Source organism: Dermacentor albipictus, chromosome 8, assembly GCF_038994185.2.
Source record: "Dermacentor albipictus isolate Rhodes 1998 colony chromosome 8, USDA_Dalb.pri_finalv2, whole genome shotgun sequence".
Lineage (NCBI taxonomy): Eukaryota > Metazoa > Arthropoda > Arachnida > Ixodida > Ixodidae > Dermacentor > Dermacentor albipictus.
Window position 1 is genome coordinate 27,098,686 of NC_091828.1, and position 18,555 is coordinate 27,117,240.

General features: G+C 49.2%; 2 non-coding genes across 2 annotated transcripts; both read right to left on the reverse strand.

The window, feature by feature from the left end:
* Nucleotides 1–1,149: 1,149 nt before the first annotated feature.
* On the reverse strand, nucleotides 1,150–1,222 carry TRNAV-AAC (transfer RNA valine (anticodon AAC)). Its single transcript has one exon. It is a non-coding gene; the product is annotated as a tRNA-Val (tRNA).
* A 16,579-nt stretch (nucleotides 1,223–17,801) lies between these two features.
* TRNAV-AAC (transfer RNA valine (anticodon AAC)) lies at nucleotides 17,802–17,874 on the reverse strand. Its single transcript has one exon. It is a non-coding gene; the product is annotated as a tRNA-Val (tRNA).
* Between the last annotated feature and the right edge of the window lie 681 nt (nucleotides 17,875–18,555).

Below are 18,555 nucleotides of genomic sequence, written 5' to 3' on the forward strand. Positions count from 1 at the left end.
TTTGTGGCGTCATCATGCGTGGCAGCAGCGAACTCCACTTGGGGTCGTCTGCTGCCACGCGCGTGCACCCAGCGCCGGCCTAGAAAAAAACGCGTCGCGCGGCGCGTCCACCAATCAGAGTTCAGGTAAGTCACGTGGCATTTGGTCACGTGGCATTTTGGCTCTTTTTTTGCCACCAGATGGCCCTGCCCACTGCGCATCTCTAGTGTTCCTGTATATCCTCCCGCAGGGCTGCGGGAGCATATACAGGAACACTACGCATCTCGACGGAACCTCCTTGGCGGTATTTTTTTTTCTCGGCAGAACTGGCGCGCGCGTCGAGGAAAACATGTGCTACCATGATTTCGTTCGCGCATCATGTTGGTTCGCGCATCGTGTTAACCTAAAATGAACAAAGCAACCTTAAACGAGGCCCTAATAACTAAAGTGGAGAAGCGTCGCGTCTCATCGCTAATGCTGGCAAGACAATTTGCTAATAATATTACCAGTGTATGGTACTCGCTCTCTTCTCAACCAGGCAGGCCGCACCCACATGTACCTCCTGACCCGCATTTTTTCTTGCTTCAGTATCAGCATCCCCCTTAATAGTATCAATCGCCTCTTCTGCTCGGTAGTAAGCGGCCGACCCTCCTTTTTATATGTGAAGTTGTAAACAAGCAGCGGCTTCTCAGCATGCGGAAGGTACATAGTCGCAGTTTCGCACACAATATTGCTGCTTGAAATTAAGCTTGATAAATACACTTCGGCAAGAAATGTCGCTGTCTAATTACACTCAGATTATTTTTATTGTAGTGTTCTGTAAGTTTAAGGGCATATTATAGATGCGGTAACAGAGCCAATACATGTCGTTGCGAGTTATGTTGCCTGGCAACCCCGAAAACGCGGCGCGAAAGCGCCGCTCCTTTTTTTTCGTGCGGGTGCTCGCGCGTCGGCGGCAACGCGGGCGTTTGCCGCCCGTCGCGTATTTCGCTCGCGAAAAACGCGCCATACACCCCTTGGCGGATCGACGGGAACGCTGTCGCGTTCCACTCTTGAAGGCGAAGCTTAAGCGTCCTCCAATTTTTTTTCCAACAGGGTGCGCACTTTGAAAAAAAAAACGGTATGGTGTGCTGCAACTCTGATTCATTAGAAAAATGGCAAAATAAGAAGTGTGCCCGCCAGGGATCGAACCTGGGCCCACCCGCCTGTTAGGCGGATGTCATAACCACTAGACCACGGGCACCCGTTGGAAGTCGCATTTTTGGAGTAATAGTACTCGCACGTCTAACTGAAATTTTAAGACAAATTAATCCGTTGGGTTTTACGCACCAAAACCACGAACAGATTATGAGGCACTCCATATGGTGGGGGGCTCCAGAATAATTTAGACATCAAAATTCGATTTAACCGCTTCTTCTGCGCATGCGTCAGGAGCAGTGGCTGCGACTTCCAACGTGTGCCAGTGGTTTAGTAATCACATCCGCCTCACACGCGGAAGGTCCCAGATTCGATCCCTGGCGGGCACAGGATTTTTTTTCGCCCTCCATCTTTCTTTTTCCAACAGGGCGCACACTTGCAAAAGAATGTATTGTGTACTGCAAACATTCTTACTGACCCATAGGAAAAATAGCAATAGCAAAAAAAAACTGTGCCCGCCAGTGATCGAGCCCGGGCCTATTCGCCTGTTAGGCGGATGTCATAAGCACTATACCGCGGGCACCTTTTTATTATTGCTTGTCCGCGACTTATCACAACAAAAATTCCTTCAGCTCTATACAAAAAGATAAAGAATGAATAAAACACGAACGAAACAGTAATATACAGATTTGTTGCCGTCCACTATGTGGCTTGACGTTGCCGTATTAAAATTCCTTGAGTGCTGTCAGGCATTCAACCATGTACAGCCACTCAGGGAACAGGCTGTTGCGACTTCTGCACTACTACATACCGCTGCATGCACTCACGGAAGTATACACGCGCCGGTCGGGCATCCGGGTCGCAATGGTAGCCCGCCATTCTTGAGCGCTATGAACCATGAAGGCCCGTAAGCATGATCAGGTCGTACAGGAAACCTTCGTCGACATTAGAGAGTTTAGCTTATCAGGTATTCGGGTAAACGCAGGCGGAGGAGCGTTGGACCGGAGTTGTAAACGGAGGCGGCCTGCATGGTGCAGCCACCTGGTGGCGCAGAGCTCAAACAGACGAAAACAGCTAAAATTGCAGTGACGAAGTGCATTTTACTTTGCTGCGTGTGTAAATTTTTGGCAGCAACATGATTGCGCCAGTGCCGAAAGTTTACTCCAGCAGTGAATCAGAATACACTTGGTTAATGCAATATTAGTTAATTTTGTTTGTTTGAGCTGCGCGTCAACAGGTAGTTTACGCGTTTACGCCCCCGCCTAAACACCCCGTCAACCTGCGTTTACACGAATACCGCACAAGCTAAACCTCTTTAATTTTATTGTGTCCGGTTTTCCGGTAAGCGCGGGCGATTTGCCGGTTGAGCGGTGGTGTAAACTTGAGCGACCAGATTGGTGGCGCCAGCTGGTGGTGGAAAGCTCAACCACACAAACACAGAGCCAATTACTATATTCTGCTAAGCTACTGCCGAAAATTTGCTCCAGCAGCGAAGCAGGATATAGTGGATTACAGCATTTCTAGCTCTGCGTCTGTCTGCTTGAAGTCTACGCCACGAGGCGGCCGCACCACTCCGGCCGCTCACGTTTACGCCTCCGCACATCCGGCAATCCGCCCAAATCGCCCCGTTCGCCGGAATAGCGGACAAGCTATAAGTGTATATATTTCGGTACCTGCAACAAATTCGGGAAGTGCTTTTGACAGCCTGATTCGGATCACGGGGCGCTAAAATGGGTCATTTGTATGTCGAAAACTAGTTCACTGGTTGACGCAGGAAGAGGTGCGCCAACCCCAGACCGCCATCCTTGAAATTCCGGAAGAGACGATCTCGGCTGCATCGCTCCCAGCTTGATGCCCACATGAAAACAGCGAACACGCGGTGCAGTGTAGGACCTGCATTACATACCAAATCTTTGTCACGAGAAACATGTTACGCTGTAGCTCTCGCGAATATTGACGCATGACCGGCGTTTCATCGGTCGGCTTCTTCTTTTACCTCTTTTGTCCGCTCTTTCCAGTACTCGCTACTCTCCTTGTAAGCATCAAGGGCTGCGCCAAGGTACTTAAAGGGCCCCTCACCAGGCCCCATAGCAAATTTTGGTTATACCAATTTTAGCACATTGTAATTCTTTCACAATGCATCTTTCGCGTCCTTGGCACGCTTCATAGTCATTGTCATAGTTTTATTGCATGTAGCTCTTACGCACTTTACAGTGACCGTCTTTTAGGCCCCTTTACAGCCCTGTTACAACCATTGCTCGTAATTTATCGCTTCACTTTATCTCATTACCATTGGCTTGGCGCTCTTTGGCCAAACCTGGCCCTTGCGCCATAAAACACCACACATCATCATCATTTGTCCAATTCATCCGCTATAGGGCCAAGAGATGCTCTGTGAAAGCTTTTTGAACAATACGCACAAGAAATGCCCAGTGCTATTCCACCATATACACCGGTAGCCTGCACAAAGCTCTCTGAAGCTCCCCCAAAATGCCATTATTCTCTACCCATGCTTGAAGCTTTAACTTGATTGCCTGCATTGCTAGCCTGTATATTACCGATGTAATGGTCAACGGTATATACGAGTGAATTCTATCTTTCTCACCCTTACCTTTATAAATTAAGTTCATTCTACTTCCCTCATGAAAATGGGTTGTAAATTTCCAGCTGGAAATGGTCTTCCCAGCCAGGTTTCCAACTGTAATTAGCCACTCCAGCTGGAAATTTTCCACAGTCAGCTGGCAATAGCTGGAAATCGCATTTTCCATGTGGAAGTGGAATCCACCTCAGCCGGTATTCCAGCTCGAAACAGCACTTCCAACTGGAAGTTTCTCAGATCCAGCTGGAAACAACTGGATACAGCATTTTTCAGCTGGAAACTGCGCTTCCAGTTGGAAGTTTACCAGCTTCAGCTGGAAACAACTGGATACAGCATTCTTCTGCTGGAAGTAGAATCTACCGACTGGCAAGTGCCAGGCATATAAAGCGGGAGGTTCCCGCTTGCATTAACACATTTTTTTATGTTTGCGACATGCCCATATTTAGTCCTATGTAGTGTTTGTATGAGAACGAAGAAATTTTACTCTTGCAGCAGCAAAAAATCATTTTCTTCTTCGTTTGTTCTCTGACAGAAATCGTAATTAATTGCATGAACTGCATGGAAATGCTCGTCAACCAGGGCACCATTGATCACGATCGGGATCGATTGCAATCGAAAGTGCCCTGTATAATTGTGTCACCAAAAAAACAAATATCGCCAGGAAAAACCGCCACTATTATTAAACCTTACTTGTAGGAGACAAAAGCGACGCGCTGCTGATCGACACGGTGTCGTCAATCATGCTATGCTGTCGACGTCGTCTATATAGCTAGGAGCTTGCCCGATTGGTCACGATGAGCCGTTGCGCAAATGGCTAGTGTTTACAGCATAGCGATTCCTTTCCTACCAAAAAAGAGCCTTAACATGTGGCGTTTTCAGCCGTTATCAGGCTGCAATGACCGCTGCTTATCTTCCTGCGCGAAGCCGCTACAATCGCCGCCACTTTTGCTGAATGCTTAGTAGCCTTAGTCTCGTACCTTGTTTTGATGTGCTCATTTGACACTAAAATAATAGGCTGGTATTACAATTAGAGGATTTCACAGAAACCTTCAGATTTTTATTCACAGCAAACAGCAGCATTACCATAGAGGAAGAAAACTGAGGAGAGGCACCACGCGCTAGGAGAAAAGTGTGGAGGAAATGGCGTAGTAGGTTCTCCTTTTTCTTGCTCTTTTTTTTTATTTCTTTGCTGTAGCGGCCACGCCTTTTGGGCCACAATGGCGGCTTTGTTATTGTTCTGTGCGCTCACACGTGTTGCTCCGTAGGTTTCGTACTGTAGCAAAGGCGCCATGCGGGCAGGTTTGCGTTGGTCTCCGTGTTTTGTTGCCCTACGTTATCTGGACCGTGCTCTAGCGTATGTTGCTGCAGCCAGGTGGAACAGGAGGAACTAAAGTTCGTGAAATGAACGCGCATACAACGCTGTACGCAATGTATCGTGCGACGGCAAAAGCAACGGACGAAGGAATATCCACGGGGAATTTTGCCCTCTTTGGTGGAATCATGCTAACGTGCGAAAGATTGTTTAGCAATGCTGCGGAGTGCGCGTGTCCGGGCAGCCCGGTTGCGCGCAGCGCGGCGTGGTCTCGCGAGAAATGCAAACAAGAGAGGAGAGCCGGCCCGATAGGCGGAGCAACGACATGAGCAAGGCCAACTTCCGGCTTCAATTTAGCTTCACAAAGAATGACGTCAGGGCCTTTCCTGAGTTTCCTTCCTCCATGAGCATTACAGACGCAGGCCGAATATTGTCACGTGGTGGTGACGTTGAATAACACAGTAGCAATACTGTGAACAAGAAAACTAACTTTTATTGGGTGAACCTGTGCCCACAAAACAGGCTACACTTATAGCGCAACGATAGCGGCGAACACGCTCGGCGATCGTCGAAAATCTGATCAGCGGGTCAAGCGCGTCGGCTTTTATAGAGCAGTCGTCGAATGTTCCAGACTAATCGTCGGGACCCGCATGCCTTCTACAAAGTTCTACACCATTCGCGTCAAGCGATGAAATCAGATAACCCAAGGTTCGGCGACAACAGACTGCGGATAGAAGCATCGATAACTTTCCAGAAAATTCGGATACATGCAGGCGTGTCCCGCGCTGTGCGATTACAGTTGTTAAGCGGCGAAACGTGGTCGCCCGATAAAGATAAGCACACGTGTCAATACCCCCCTCTTAAAAAGCATCGACCCGATGCTGCAAACAAACCAAAGTAATAAATAGGCACTCGTAGCAAAAAAAACAACAAAAATAAGGAATTTCGTCAGCGTCCGTAAAAGGGTTTAAGGCGCACCACGTGGACCACTTCAGATCGTGCGCGGCGCCGCTGTGAATGCGAAATGCCGTCTGGCACGACCTCATAGTCCAGAGCGCCAATACGTCGGATGACCTTGTAGGGTCCGAAATAACGTCGCAGTAGTTTCTCACTGAGTCCTCGTCGGCGTATCGGGGTCCATACCCAAACACGGTCGCCGGGCTGGTACTCAACAAAGCGTCGTCGGAGGTTGTAGTGTCGGCTGTCGGTCCTCTGCTGGTTCTTGATCCGCAGGCGGGCGAGCTGTGGGGCTTCTTCGGCGCGCTGGAGATAGCTAGCGACGTCAACATTCTCTTCGTCAGTGACGTGGGGCAGCATGGCGTCGAGCGTCGTCGTCGGGTTCCTGCCGTAAACCAGCTTGAACGGCGTGATCTGTGTTGTTTCTTCCACCGCCGTGTTGTAAGCGAATGTTACGTACGGTAGGACGGCATCCCAGGTCTTGTGTTCGACGTCGACGTACATCGCTAGCATGTCGGCGAGGGTCTTATTCAGCCGCTCCGTAAGACCATTCGTCTGCGGGTGGTAGGCCGTGGTCCTCCTGTGTCTTGTCTGACTGTATTTCAGTATGGCTTGGGTGAGCTCCGCTGTAAAGGCCGTTCCTCTGTCGGTGATGAGGATTTCTGGGGCGCCATGTCGAAGCAGGATGTTTTCGACAAAGAATTTCGCCACTTCGGCTGCGCTACCTTTTGGCAGTGCTTTAGTTTCAGCGAAGCGGGTGAGGTAGTCTGTCGCCACGACGATCCGCTTATTTCCGGTTGTTGACGTCGGAAAGGGTCCCAGCAAGTCCATCCCGATCTGCTGGAATGGTCGGCAAGGAGGCTCGATTGGCTGTAGTAATCCGGCTGGCCTTGTCGACGGTGTCTCGCGTCACTGACAGTCTCGGCATGTTCTGACATAACGGGCGACGTCGGCGGTCAGGCGCGGCCAATAATACTTTTCTTGTATCCTCGATAGTGTCCGGGAAAAAGCGAGGTGTCCAGCGGTCGGATCGTCAAGTAGGGCGTGCAATACTTCTGGACGAAGTCCTGACGGGACAACAAGAAGGTAGTTGGCGCGGACTGGCGAAAAGTTCTTCTTCACGAGGAGATTGTTTTGAAGTGTGAAGGAAGATAATCCACGCTTAAATGCCCTGGAGCCAACGTCGGTGTGCCCTTCCAAATATTCCACCAGGCCTTTTAGCTCCGGGTCTGCCCGTTGCTGTTCAGCGAAGTCTTCCGCGCTTATCATGCCAAGGAAGGCGTCGTCATCTTCGTCATCTTGCGACGGCGGGTCAATGGGGGCGCGTGATAGGCAATCGGCATCGGAGTGTTTTCGTCCGGACTTGTAGGTTACAGTGATGTCGTATTCTTGTAGTCTGAGGCTCCACCGCGCCAGTCGTCCTGAAGGATCCTTTATACTCGCTAGCCAACACAACGCGTGATGGTCACTGACGACTTTGAATGGCCTGCCATAAAGATAAGGGCGAAATTTAGCTGTTGCCCGAACGATGGCGAGGCATTCTTTTTCGGTCGTAGAATAGTTGCCTTCCGCTTTTGATAGCGACCGGCTAGCGTAAGATATCACCTGTTCGACTCCGTTTTTCCTCTGGACTAGAACGGCACCGAGGCCTAGGCTACTGGCGTCAGTATGGATTTCTGTATCGGCGTACTCGTCGAAGTGCGTAAGTACCGGCGGCGACTGCATGCGTCGTTTGAGTTCTTCAAATGCGTCGGCCTGCGGCGTTTCCCACTTGAACTCAACATCACATTTAGTTAGACGTGTCAACGGCTCGGCGATGCGTGAAAAGTCCTTGACAAAGCGCCTGTAGTAGGCACACATGCCAAGGAATCTACGCACTGCCTTCTTGTCGGTGGGCTGCGGGAACTTTGCGATGGCAGCTGTTTTCTGGGGGTCGGGGCGTACTCCGAATTTACTGATGACGTGGCCTAGGAACAGAAGCTCGTCGTAAGCGAAGCGGCATTTTTCTGGCTTCAGAGTGAGCCCTGATGACTTGATGGCCTCTAGTACTGTGGCAAGTCGCCTAAGGTGATCGTCGAAATTTCCGGCGAATACAACGACGTCATCCAAGTAACCGAGACAGGTCTGCCATTTCAATCCCGCTAAAACCGTGTCCATCACGCGCTGGAACGTTGCAGGCGCCGAGCACAGTCCAAATGGCATAACCTTGAACTCGTAGAGGCCATCTGGGGTGATGAAGGCGGTCTTTTCGCGATCTCTTTCGTCGACTTCTATTTGCCAATAGCCAGACTTGAGGTCCATCGAGGAGAAGTACTTAGCGTTGCAGAGCCGATCCAATGCGTCGTCTATCCGTGGAAGGGGGTATACGTCCTTCTTCGTCATCTTGTTCAGACGACGATAATCGACGCAGAAACATAGGGTTCCGTCCTTTTTCTTCACTAGGACAACAGGGGATGCCCACGGGCTTTTCGACGGCTGGATGATGTCGTCGCGCAGCATTTCGTCGACTTGTTCTCTTATAGCTTCGCGTTCTCGCGGCGAAACTCGGTAAGGGCTTTGGCGGAGTGGTCGAGCGTACTCCTCGGTGATTATGCGATGCTTGGCGACTGGTGTTTGCCGAATCCTCGATGTCGTCGAAAAGCAGCCTTTGTATCGTCGGAGCAGACTTCTGAGCTGCTGTTGCTTAATCACTGGGAGACTTGGATTAGTGTCGTAGTCTGGTTCGGGAACCATGGTCGTCGGGGTAGATGCGGCGGAATCCGAGAGGACAAACGCATTACTGGTTTCCACAATTTCCTCGATGTACGCGATCGTCGTGCCCTTGTTGATGTGCTTGAGCTCCGGGCTGAAGTTTGTCAGCAACACTTCAGTTTTCCCTCCATGCAGTCGAGCGATCCCTCTTGCGACGCAAATTTCACGGTCTAGCAGGAGACGTTGGTCGCCTTCGCTGACACCTTCTACGTCAGCGGGTATTTCGGTGCCGACCGAAATAACAATGCTGGAGCGGGTCACTTTGCTCACTTGGTCTTCGAGCACACTCAAGGCGTGGTGACTACGAGGGCTCTCCGGCGGTATCGCTGTATCTTCCGACAGCGTTATTGACTTCGACTTCAGGTCGATGACTGCACCATGTTGGTTCAGGAAGTCCATACCGAGAATGACGTCTCGAGAACACTGTTGGAGGATAACGAAGGTGGCAGGGTAAGTCCGGTCATGGATGGTTATCCTTGCCGTGCAGATTCCAGTCGGCGTAATCAGGTGTCCTCCAGCGGTTCGAATTTGAGGACCTTCCAATGCAGTTTTAACTTTCTTCAAATGGGGGGCGATGTGTCCACTCATTACGGAGTAATCAGCACCTGTGTCCACTAAGGCGGTAACTGCGTGGCCGTCGAGCAGCACGTCGAGGTCGGTGGTTCTTTGTCTGGCGTTGCAGTTAGGTCTTGGCGTCGGATCACGGCTGCGTCGTGTTGAACTGAAGCTGGAACGTCGCGTCGTGAAGTCGTCTTTCGTCGGTGTAGTCTTGGCTTGCTGACTTCGTCGGGACGGCGGCGTGTCGTCATTAGGTCGTCGAGATGGTTTCTTCGTCGACTTCGTCGGCGGCGGAGGATCTTCGTCAGTTCGACGAACAGCAACCGCACCTCCATCGGTTGCTGCTTTTAGCTTTCCGGATATGGGCTCGCTGACCGGCCCCGGGCTGGGCCAGTGTATGGTCGGCGCTGCGGCGACAGGTAGCGGCCTGGTGATGGCGAACGGGAAGGTCGTCGAGGGCTCCATTGAGTGGCGGCGAGGTAGTCGGCGATATCGCGAGGTCGTTCGCCAATCTGTGGCCGCGGCGCGTTAACGGCGAAACCTCGCAGTCCCATCTCTCGGTATGGGCATCGGCGGTACACATGGCCGGCTTCTCCGCAGTGGTAGCAGAGCGGGCGGTGGTCGGGGGCGCGCCAAAGGTCAGTCTTCCTTGCAATGCCGCGTGGCTTCACGGGTTGGCGTGCTGGCGGCGGGGGTGGTGGTGGACGACGGAACTGTGTCGTCACTGGGCCCAGCCGTGGGCGCGGAGGGGAACGTTACGGCGGGCTACAGCGGCGTATGTCATCGCTTGCGGCTCAGGCTGGGGCGATACAGGGGCTACTCCAAGTTGTTGTTGGAGCTCCTCACGCACGGCGTCGGCAATCGAAGTCACTTGAGGCTGTGATGACGGGAACAGCTTCTGTAGCTCCTCCCGCACGACCGCTCGGATAGTCTCGCGCAGGTCGTCGGCGGCCAGTGACTGAATTCCTGCGTAGTTTGTAGAGCTCATGCGGCGGTTGAATTGCCGGTTCCGCATTTCGAGTGTCTTCTCGATGCTGGTGGCCTCGCGAAGGAATTCCACGGTCGTCGGTGGGCTTCGTATCATTGCGCCGAAAAGTTCTTCCTTCACACCACGCATAAGTAGCCGGACTTTCTTCTCCTCGGGCATATTCGGTTCGGCGTGGCGGAAGAGACGGCTCATTTCTTCCGTAAAGATGGCAACGTTCTCGTTAGGTAGCTGTACTCGGGCGTCCAGCATAGCTTCGGCCCTTTCCTTGCGCACGACGCTTGTAAAGGTGCGAACAGGTCCCATGTTGTCAATGTCGACTCCCTGTTCTCGAACCACGTTCTGGCGGCGTCTTCTAGGGCGAAGTATACATGCCGCAACTTGTCGTCGGAGTCCCAGTTGTTGAAAGTCGCGATTCGCTCGTACGTCTCCAGCCAGGATTCCGGGTCTTCAGTTGCTGCTCCATGGAAGGTTGGTGGGTCCCGAGGTTGCTGTAGGATAACGGGGGACACTGGGGCAGCCATTTGGGTTGTCTTGACCACTATCTTCTTTGTCGTTTCAGGCAGAAGTCTGTGCTCTGGGGGCAGTCTTTGCAGTCTGCGGCTAGCACGCTGGTCTTGGACGATGTCGGTTTTTTCCTCGGGCTTCGGGCTTGGATCGCGGCTTCGCGGAGGCGTTCGGTACATGACCATACCCAGCACCTCCACCAGATGTCACGTGGTGGTGACGCTGAATAACACAGAAAGTGAGAGAGGCACAAAGGAGAGATGCCTCGACCTGCACCACTAGTGTATCGCAGGTGTGAAGAGAAAGCCGAATTTAATATAAAAAAATGAGGGAAGATATCCAAAATGTTTTTTTTAGAGAAATAAGAAAAAAAAGAAAGAGGAAAAGAAGAGAGTAGAAGATAGAAAGTTGAATAACACAGTAGCAATACTGAGAACAAGAAAACTAACTTTTATTGGGCAAACCTGTGCCCACAAAACAGGCTACACTTATAGCGCAACGATGGCGGCGAACACGCTCGGCGATCGTCGAAAATCTGATCAGCGGGTCAAGCGCGTCGGCTTTTGTAGAGCAGTCGTCGAATGTTCCAGACTAATCGTCGGGACCCGCATGCCTTCTACAAAGTTCTACACCATTCGCGTCAAGCGATGAAATCAGATAACCCAAGGTTCGGCGACAACAGACTGCGGATAGAAGCATCGATAACTTTCCAGAAAATTCGGATACATGCAGGCGTGTCCCGCGCTGTGCGATTACAGTTGTTAAGCGGCGAAACGTGGTCGCCCGATAAATATAAGTACACGTGTCAATATGTAAAATATGACGACGCCACAGAGGCCCCAGTTTCGTACAGCACATGGCGACAACTATCATGGCGAGTGTGCGTGTTTGTTAGTGATTGATCACGTTTTTATGAGGAACCTGCATGATCTTGCGCATGGAGTAATTATTTTTGGCCAGTTTCATCTACGGACTGCGTTACGAGTACAGGCCAGCGGATATCAACAGTTGTTGCTGCACTTTGTGGTGTTTTGGATTCACCAGTGCGGATCGAAGAGCACCGTTTTCTCCAGCCCCGATTCAACCATTTCGAGGTAATTATTTCACTTGTTTATGTTTTGAGCGTAAGTTAATGTTTATTTTTATCCTGAATATTGGCACGCATGAGCATGATATCATAGGTCCCTGCTGTACATGATGTTCGTATACATGTTGATAATTTTTATGTTTTACAGAATGTGTAGAAATTATCTACGGCAGATATCGTAATTCTTGTTGCTCAGCCTAATTATTCGAAGCGGTCGACATTATTAGCACCCGAAATCGAAACACATCTTCAAGTAATTAGCAAAAATTGACAAATTAACTTCATAACTGATTACCTTGCTGCACATATTGCAGTTAACGAATCGTAGCCTGCGAGTTTGCAAAATACATCCACTTTAAATGAATTTCCAGAATTACACAAGTTTCAATATAATATTTTCTAAAGTGTGAGACCAAGTAAATGGGCGTTCCAGTTACTTTTGTGCTCGAATGCATAAAAGAGCGTCTTGTTAAAAAAGTAAGTGGACCAACAGTGCAATTTTACGACACATATCTCCAACTGGTGTAATTCTGGAAAGTCCAAGTGGATACGCCTGGCAATCTAATTGGCTAGATGTGTGCCGTAATGTAATAAATTAGGAAGTTCATGATTGAATTTTTTATAGCTAGTTGAATATGTGTTTTGCTTTCTCGTGCAAGTAATCTCCCCCTCTGAAGGATCCATCCAGCTCAAGGACTGGAATTACGGTATCTTATTCAACAGGCTATTTTTAAAAATTGCACAATACTTAAAAATTATCACGCAGCATATGCTGTTAGATACGGGACCATTTCCTGAGCCTACTTCGAGTTCCCCAGACCACATCGAATCACACCACAGGTAATTAAGGGGCGCAGAAACACGGATGCCACATTCCTGAGGCATGGAACGTGCAAACAAGTTGGCGGACCCCACTTCGTGTGCAGCCGGTGGAACTATTCACTGCATGGCTCTTCCCGAAAGTGAAGCGAGAGCCTGGAACTGTGGCGGGTAAAGTGGGTCCCGAAGTAAGACGGCTGTAATGCGTCGTGACAACCTGGCGGCGTCGCCCCCATCAGTGTATTGTGACGGCGCATTGCAAGTCAGCAAGGCAAGACCGCAGGGAGAAGAAAGCCCTCGGACAAACACCAAGCAGCGACTCTCTTCGCCGGGTGTGACTCCATCGCACGGGCGCCTACCATTGGCCGAAAATGACGACACCCGAGCGGGCTCGCCGATTGGCCGAAAATGGCGTCACCTGAGCGGGCTCTCCCTTTGGCCTAACGTGAGGGGTCTTCGAGACACCGAAGGGCTTAAAAGACGCAGACGGGGAGCAGCAGCAGAGCATTCCTAGAGCATTCCTCGAGTCTTCTCTTTCGAGCTTCTTGCCATGGGCCGCAGCGTCCGAGTTGCTGCCGGCCCGTAGTGACTTTTAAGACTGTTAATATACGCTCACTGTAAATAATGTAATTAAACCTCCCAAGTTTTTCATCCCGAAGTCCTCCTCAACTCCTACAATGCGAAGTGCGTGCCAGTTTGCGTAAGCCCCTTTTGTCTCCAATAGCCCACTTGAATATAGTGCCGTGCAGTGTTTGTGCCCAATGTTGCACATACGTTTATTAAATGCTAGTGCGTATATGTCAATCTGCCCAATGCAATATAAGCACGTTTATGGCGTGTTTTAACTGCAAGTGCATGCTCACAAACACATTGCGTCGAATGGCAGGCATTTGAATTGGTGCAAAAACAACGATAACATAAAAAGACTGTCCCTCAAGCACCTGTGTTATTCAGCAGAAGAATGCTTCTTGGCAGGCTGTTGAGTTACATCACACGTACGCCTAGTTCAAAATACAAACGAGTTCATTTGAACTCTATTTACACTAAAGCCACAGTCAAGGGTGCTAAATAATTTAACAATCATTGCATAGCTTCTGCAGCTCAAGTTGAGAGCCTCTTGAGAGCTCAGGTTGAGGCATTGCGCCACATAAACGATAGAAAGGGCTGTGATGAATGTACACTGTGGTACTGTCCAAAGGCTGTTGATGCAATCCACGTGATTTTGGTAAAGGTCACTGTTTACTAGAACTGAGTGGATTAAAGTCTTGATTGTTTTTAATTTTGCTATGTTTAAAATTTTCTTTCAGATGGTGTACAATGAGACGTCCAAGTGCATTCCACATCTTGAGGGAGATGCAAGATATGCTTTCGCAATCCTTGCTGCAAGTGTTCAAAATTGGTTTCAAGTTTCAGCAACGTGCTGTTTTGGCTGCGTGTATTTTCACTGGACCAGTTTGTCCTGCGGCCAATCACATTAAGAACTAACTGTGACTTGCGATAGCAAGCTAAGAGCCAGTTTGTATCCTGCTTGATGCGAATTTACACGCTGGGATTTCACCTGGGCATGGCTCAACACCAAAGCGTGTGGTCAGTGGTTTAAAGCTGGAAATGTAGCAGAAACATTTTCTGGCTCCAGCTGGAACCACTGAGCCTTCCAGCTGGGAAATTCTCCCATTTCCAGCTGGAATGTCTACTGATCCCAGCTGGGAACAGAGCACATTCCAGCTGGAAATTAAATGGTTTCCTGCTGGAATCAGTATGCTTTCCTGCAGAGAATAAAATTTCTTCCAGATGGAAATAGCGTCGTTTCCAGCTGAAATTTTCCCGGCTGGGATAAATTTCCGGTTCCATAATCCAGCTGGGAATGGAAATTATTTTCACCTGGACAGCGACAAATTTGTCGCCAACTGTCTGGTATTCGTCTATCTTTTAAAGTTTTTTTTTCACTGCTTTCACCAGAGCTTCCTTACTTTTTGGTCCTAGTTCATTAATCAGCCTAACAGGAGCCTCGTCCAGCCCTGTGGCTGTGCGCTTAGGGATTTTCTCTTCGGCTTTCTTCCAGTTGAAATTTCTCAGCACCAGCTCCTTTTCCACCTGGGTCTCCTTCATGCTCTTTTTTTTTCTTCAAATACAACCTCGTCATTGCCTTGGAAATATTCGGCTGTTATTTTTTAAATGTAATTTATTGCCGCTTCTCCTTCCAATCTGTTTTCATCTTCGTCTGGGATATGTTGTTCTATTGTTGTTGACTTCCTGCCTAATAAATTTATGTGGCTCCAGAATATTCTAGGTGCGGCCTTCTTTTTCTCACGTATTTCTGACAACCAACGTTCACTTTCACTTTTTAATTTTGCTGGCACCAGTATTTGAACCATAGACTTCTTCTCCCGGTCTACTGGTTACGTCTACCGGCGGCAACAGCGCCTTCTTTGCCTGCCTGTGCTCTCGAGGTGCTTTCTATCGTTCGGCATTCCACGAGCATTTCTGTTTCTTTCTTCCTTTCCAACGAACCATGTTGTTTCTCTTTCCGTATTTTTGTCGTTAGTACACTTAGAAGTTCACTACATTCGCACTCTTTACTTGCCCATTTGCCAAGTCCTTCCTCGACTCTATGGCTATACTTGTTATTCGTTCAGCGTACAAATTTGGACTGGCCATTTTGCACTCCTTGCTATCTTTCCCAACTACATATCTCATATTCAAAATGACGCGTTTATGGTCACTCCCTATGCTGCTATACCCTTCCTCATCAATGACCATTTCGCTCAACTTATCATGAATTCCTTCTGTCATCAGACAGTAATCAATGGTCGATTGCCGGTTTCCCACTTCCCACGGGATCTGCCCATCACACTTAGGCCCTGTTCTCACGATAACGAGGTTATGTTGCTCACAAAAGTCTAGCACTCACTTCCCGTTGTTGTCGGTATAGCCATCTAAATCCTGTATGTGGGCATTCATGTCACCTAATAGGATAATTTCACCACCATTCCAGAAACCCTTAATATCAGGGCTCATGCATTCCACGAACTCTTTATTCTTCTCTGTGAAATTTTTTTTCCGGTCCACAAATACTTAACGCCCAGCAAAGTTTTTTTTTCCCACTCATTGTACCTGATAACCAAAGATGCTCTTGACATTTTGAATTTACTCTTTTGCATTTGGCTCCCTGATGGATGAGCATTACGACTACCCCTATCTCTTTCCAACTTAGTTCTGTTGCACCCTTCCCCAAAATAATTCATAATCATTGGCGGCTCTTTCGAGTCTCTGAGGTGCGTTTTTGTAACCGCATACACCCCTATTTGTTATCTGCTTAACTGCTCCTCAATCTCTGCCCACTTTTCCTTTCTTCTGCCGCCCTGTATGTTTATGTAGCCTATTGCATGGCGAGCTCGCTTTCTTGCTTTGCTCCTTTTTCTGTTATCGACGGCGATGCTCTTCTGAGGTTCCCCTAGGGGACCTTCTTCATTACTACATACTCTGGCCTCCTGAGCGCCCGTAGGTCACCTAAAAAAACAACAGCGCGACCACCAAGTCGCCAGCCCACTTCTCGTGCTAACCTGTAATTGAAGTGGATCCCGTCTCGTTTAAAACTACCGCAACTTCTCACTTCCCTGTTTACTTCGACAACCTCGAAGCCTTTCTCTCGGCTCATTTTCCATATTGCCTCATTAGCAGCCGCTACGGCTCTTTGTACGTGACTGTCACGTACATGCATCTCCGGCACCGTGCACACCACGATCTGCACCTGAGGGGATAGCTCACGCAAGTCGTCCACCCCCTTCGCCAAGCGCTGGGCTAGTCCTGGCCCTTTCCTGTTTAGGACGTCATTTAGCCCACCTGCTACTATGACAAGGTTGCGCACGTGGGCATTTTCCGCGAGCTTTTCTTTTGCTCGCTCCATGACAGAAACCAGTGTCGGCCCTGGAAATGTCCCTGCCGCAACTACTTTATCGCCTTTCACCCTATCCACAATTGCTTCTGGGCATATAGCCAGGTTTGAGTCACCGGCGAAAATCACCCTTTCCCGCTCTCCTAACTCTCTCTGCTTCCCTTTATCCTTTTCCGTGTGATTTGGACTCGACAAGGGGCATTGTCACTGTGCTCCTGCATTTTCCGCGTGGCAGCCTCAAGGTAGGCGCCGCTCTTTCCAGCTAACCTTTCACCACGTTGCGCGCATTCCATGTACTTTGCTAGCACTCCCTTTCCTGTCACGTCGGGGGACTGCGTTCCGTTGTCAGGCACATTCTCGTTCTCAAAATGGCGGCCCTGTTCAGCTTTTCCTCAGCTGCTTCAAGTCTTTTTTCAACCACCTTCCGTGCATCATGCTCCCTATTTAGCTCATTTTTGAGCTCTTCCTGGAAAGCCTTCATTTTCTGCAGCCTATAGTATCGACATCACAGTGTGTGCCGGTTGACTCGATTCCCTCTCCATTCTCATCCGTCCCCTCATCTGCCTTGAGGCACCTCCCGCGCACTGCTTCTTTCCCGGCTTTCTTGTCATGTATTGCACGGTTTTTTCTGATGCAAATACTATAATACTATAATAATGCAGAGCACGTGCCTTTTAGCAAAAACTGATACGCACAGGATCCAAATTCTCAAAATGTCGCAAAGCAACTCTCACCACTGTTTCAAAAGCCCCGGAGGCCCAAGGTATGACACGCTCTCGCACGCGCTCAACCATTGGACACGCTCTCACTTTCCTACCAAAACACTCACAGTAAAACTACTAATAGCCATTAGTACTGCCAGCTCCAAGCTATCATTTAAAGGCTACAAACACTCAACGTCCCACCCGGCTGCACGTGTCGAAGCACGTGTTGAAGGACGCTTTAGCCATCCTGCAAAACTAAATGTACACGAAACACACCCGCGTACACGAAATACGAGAGAAAAAAAACCAACCAATTACTATTTAAAAGCAAAAATAATCAGCAAATTAAAAACAGAAGCAAGCTCAAAGCATGAACAAAAACTTATGATTTCGTCGCCGCCACGGAGCCCCGAAAGGCACGTCCATTCGCCACAAAATCTCAAGCGGAATCTACCTTCTTTTCAAAGTGCGCACCCTGTTGGAAAAAGTGGGGGTGATGAAAAAAAAAGCCTGTGCCCGCCAGGGATCGAACCTGGGACCTTCCGCGTGTTAGGCGGATGTGATAACCACTACACCACGGGCACCGTACAGTTTTACGGTAGACACAGTTGGAAGTCGCAACAACTGCTCTTTTTTTTTTTATTGCCGGCTAGAATATGCACTGCTAGATTGCTGGGGCGCCATTTTTAACTGGGATGTTCTGCAGAGAACATTGAAAAAACACTTACCCCTCGACCCATATGGAATACGCTTCTTGCCGGTTCATACCACCGAGGATGTCCCGTACGACCTCATTATGATCATGAGCCTCCACTCTATGAGGACAACTCATAACGGAGACATTATTGTTGTTCGACCGGTTCGTGAGAACTTCATTGAGAGTGTTGGTGTGTTTGAGAGATTCGTTCAAAGCGCTGCCTGATCCACCACAATGGATGTCCGTATTTGATGAATTGATGTTGTTGAAAAGATTTCAGTTCCGTGTTGGCCAAAGTATGGCTCGCACGTTTTATCCTTCGCGACCGCTACTCCTGATGCATGCGCAGAAAGAGCGGTAAAATCCAATTTTTATGTCTAAATTATTCTGGAGTCCCCTACTGTGTGGCGTGCCTCATTATGAGTTCGTGGTTTTGGCACCTAAAACCCCATGAGTTAATTATTTTTTTCATTTCAGTTCGACATGTGAGGACTAGTACTCCAGCAGTGCGACTTCCAACGGGTGCCTGTGGTATTTTTTCTTTTTTTTTCTTTGTTGCCTCTTGTGA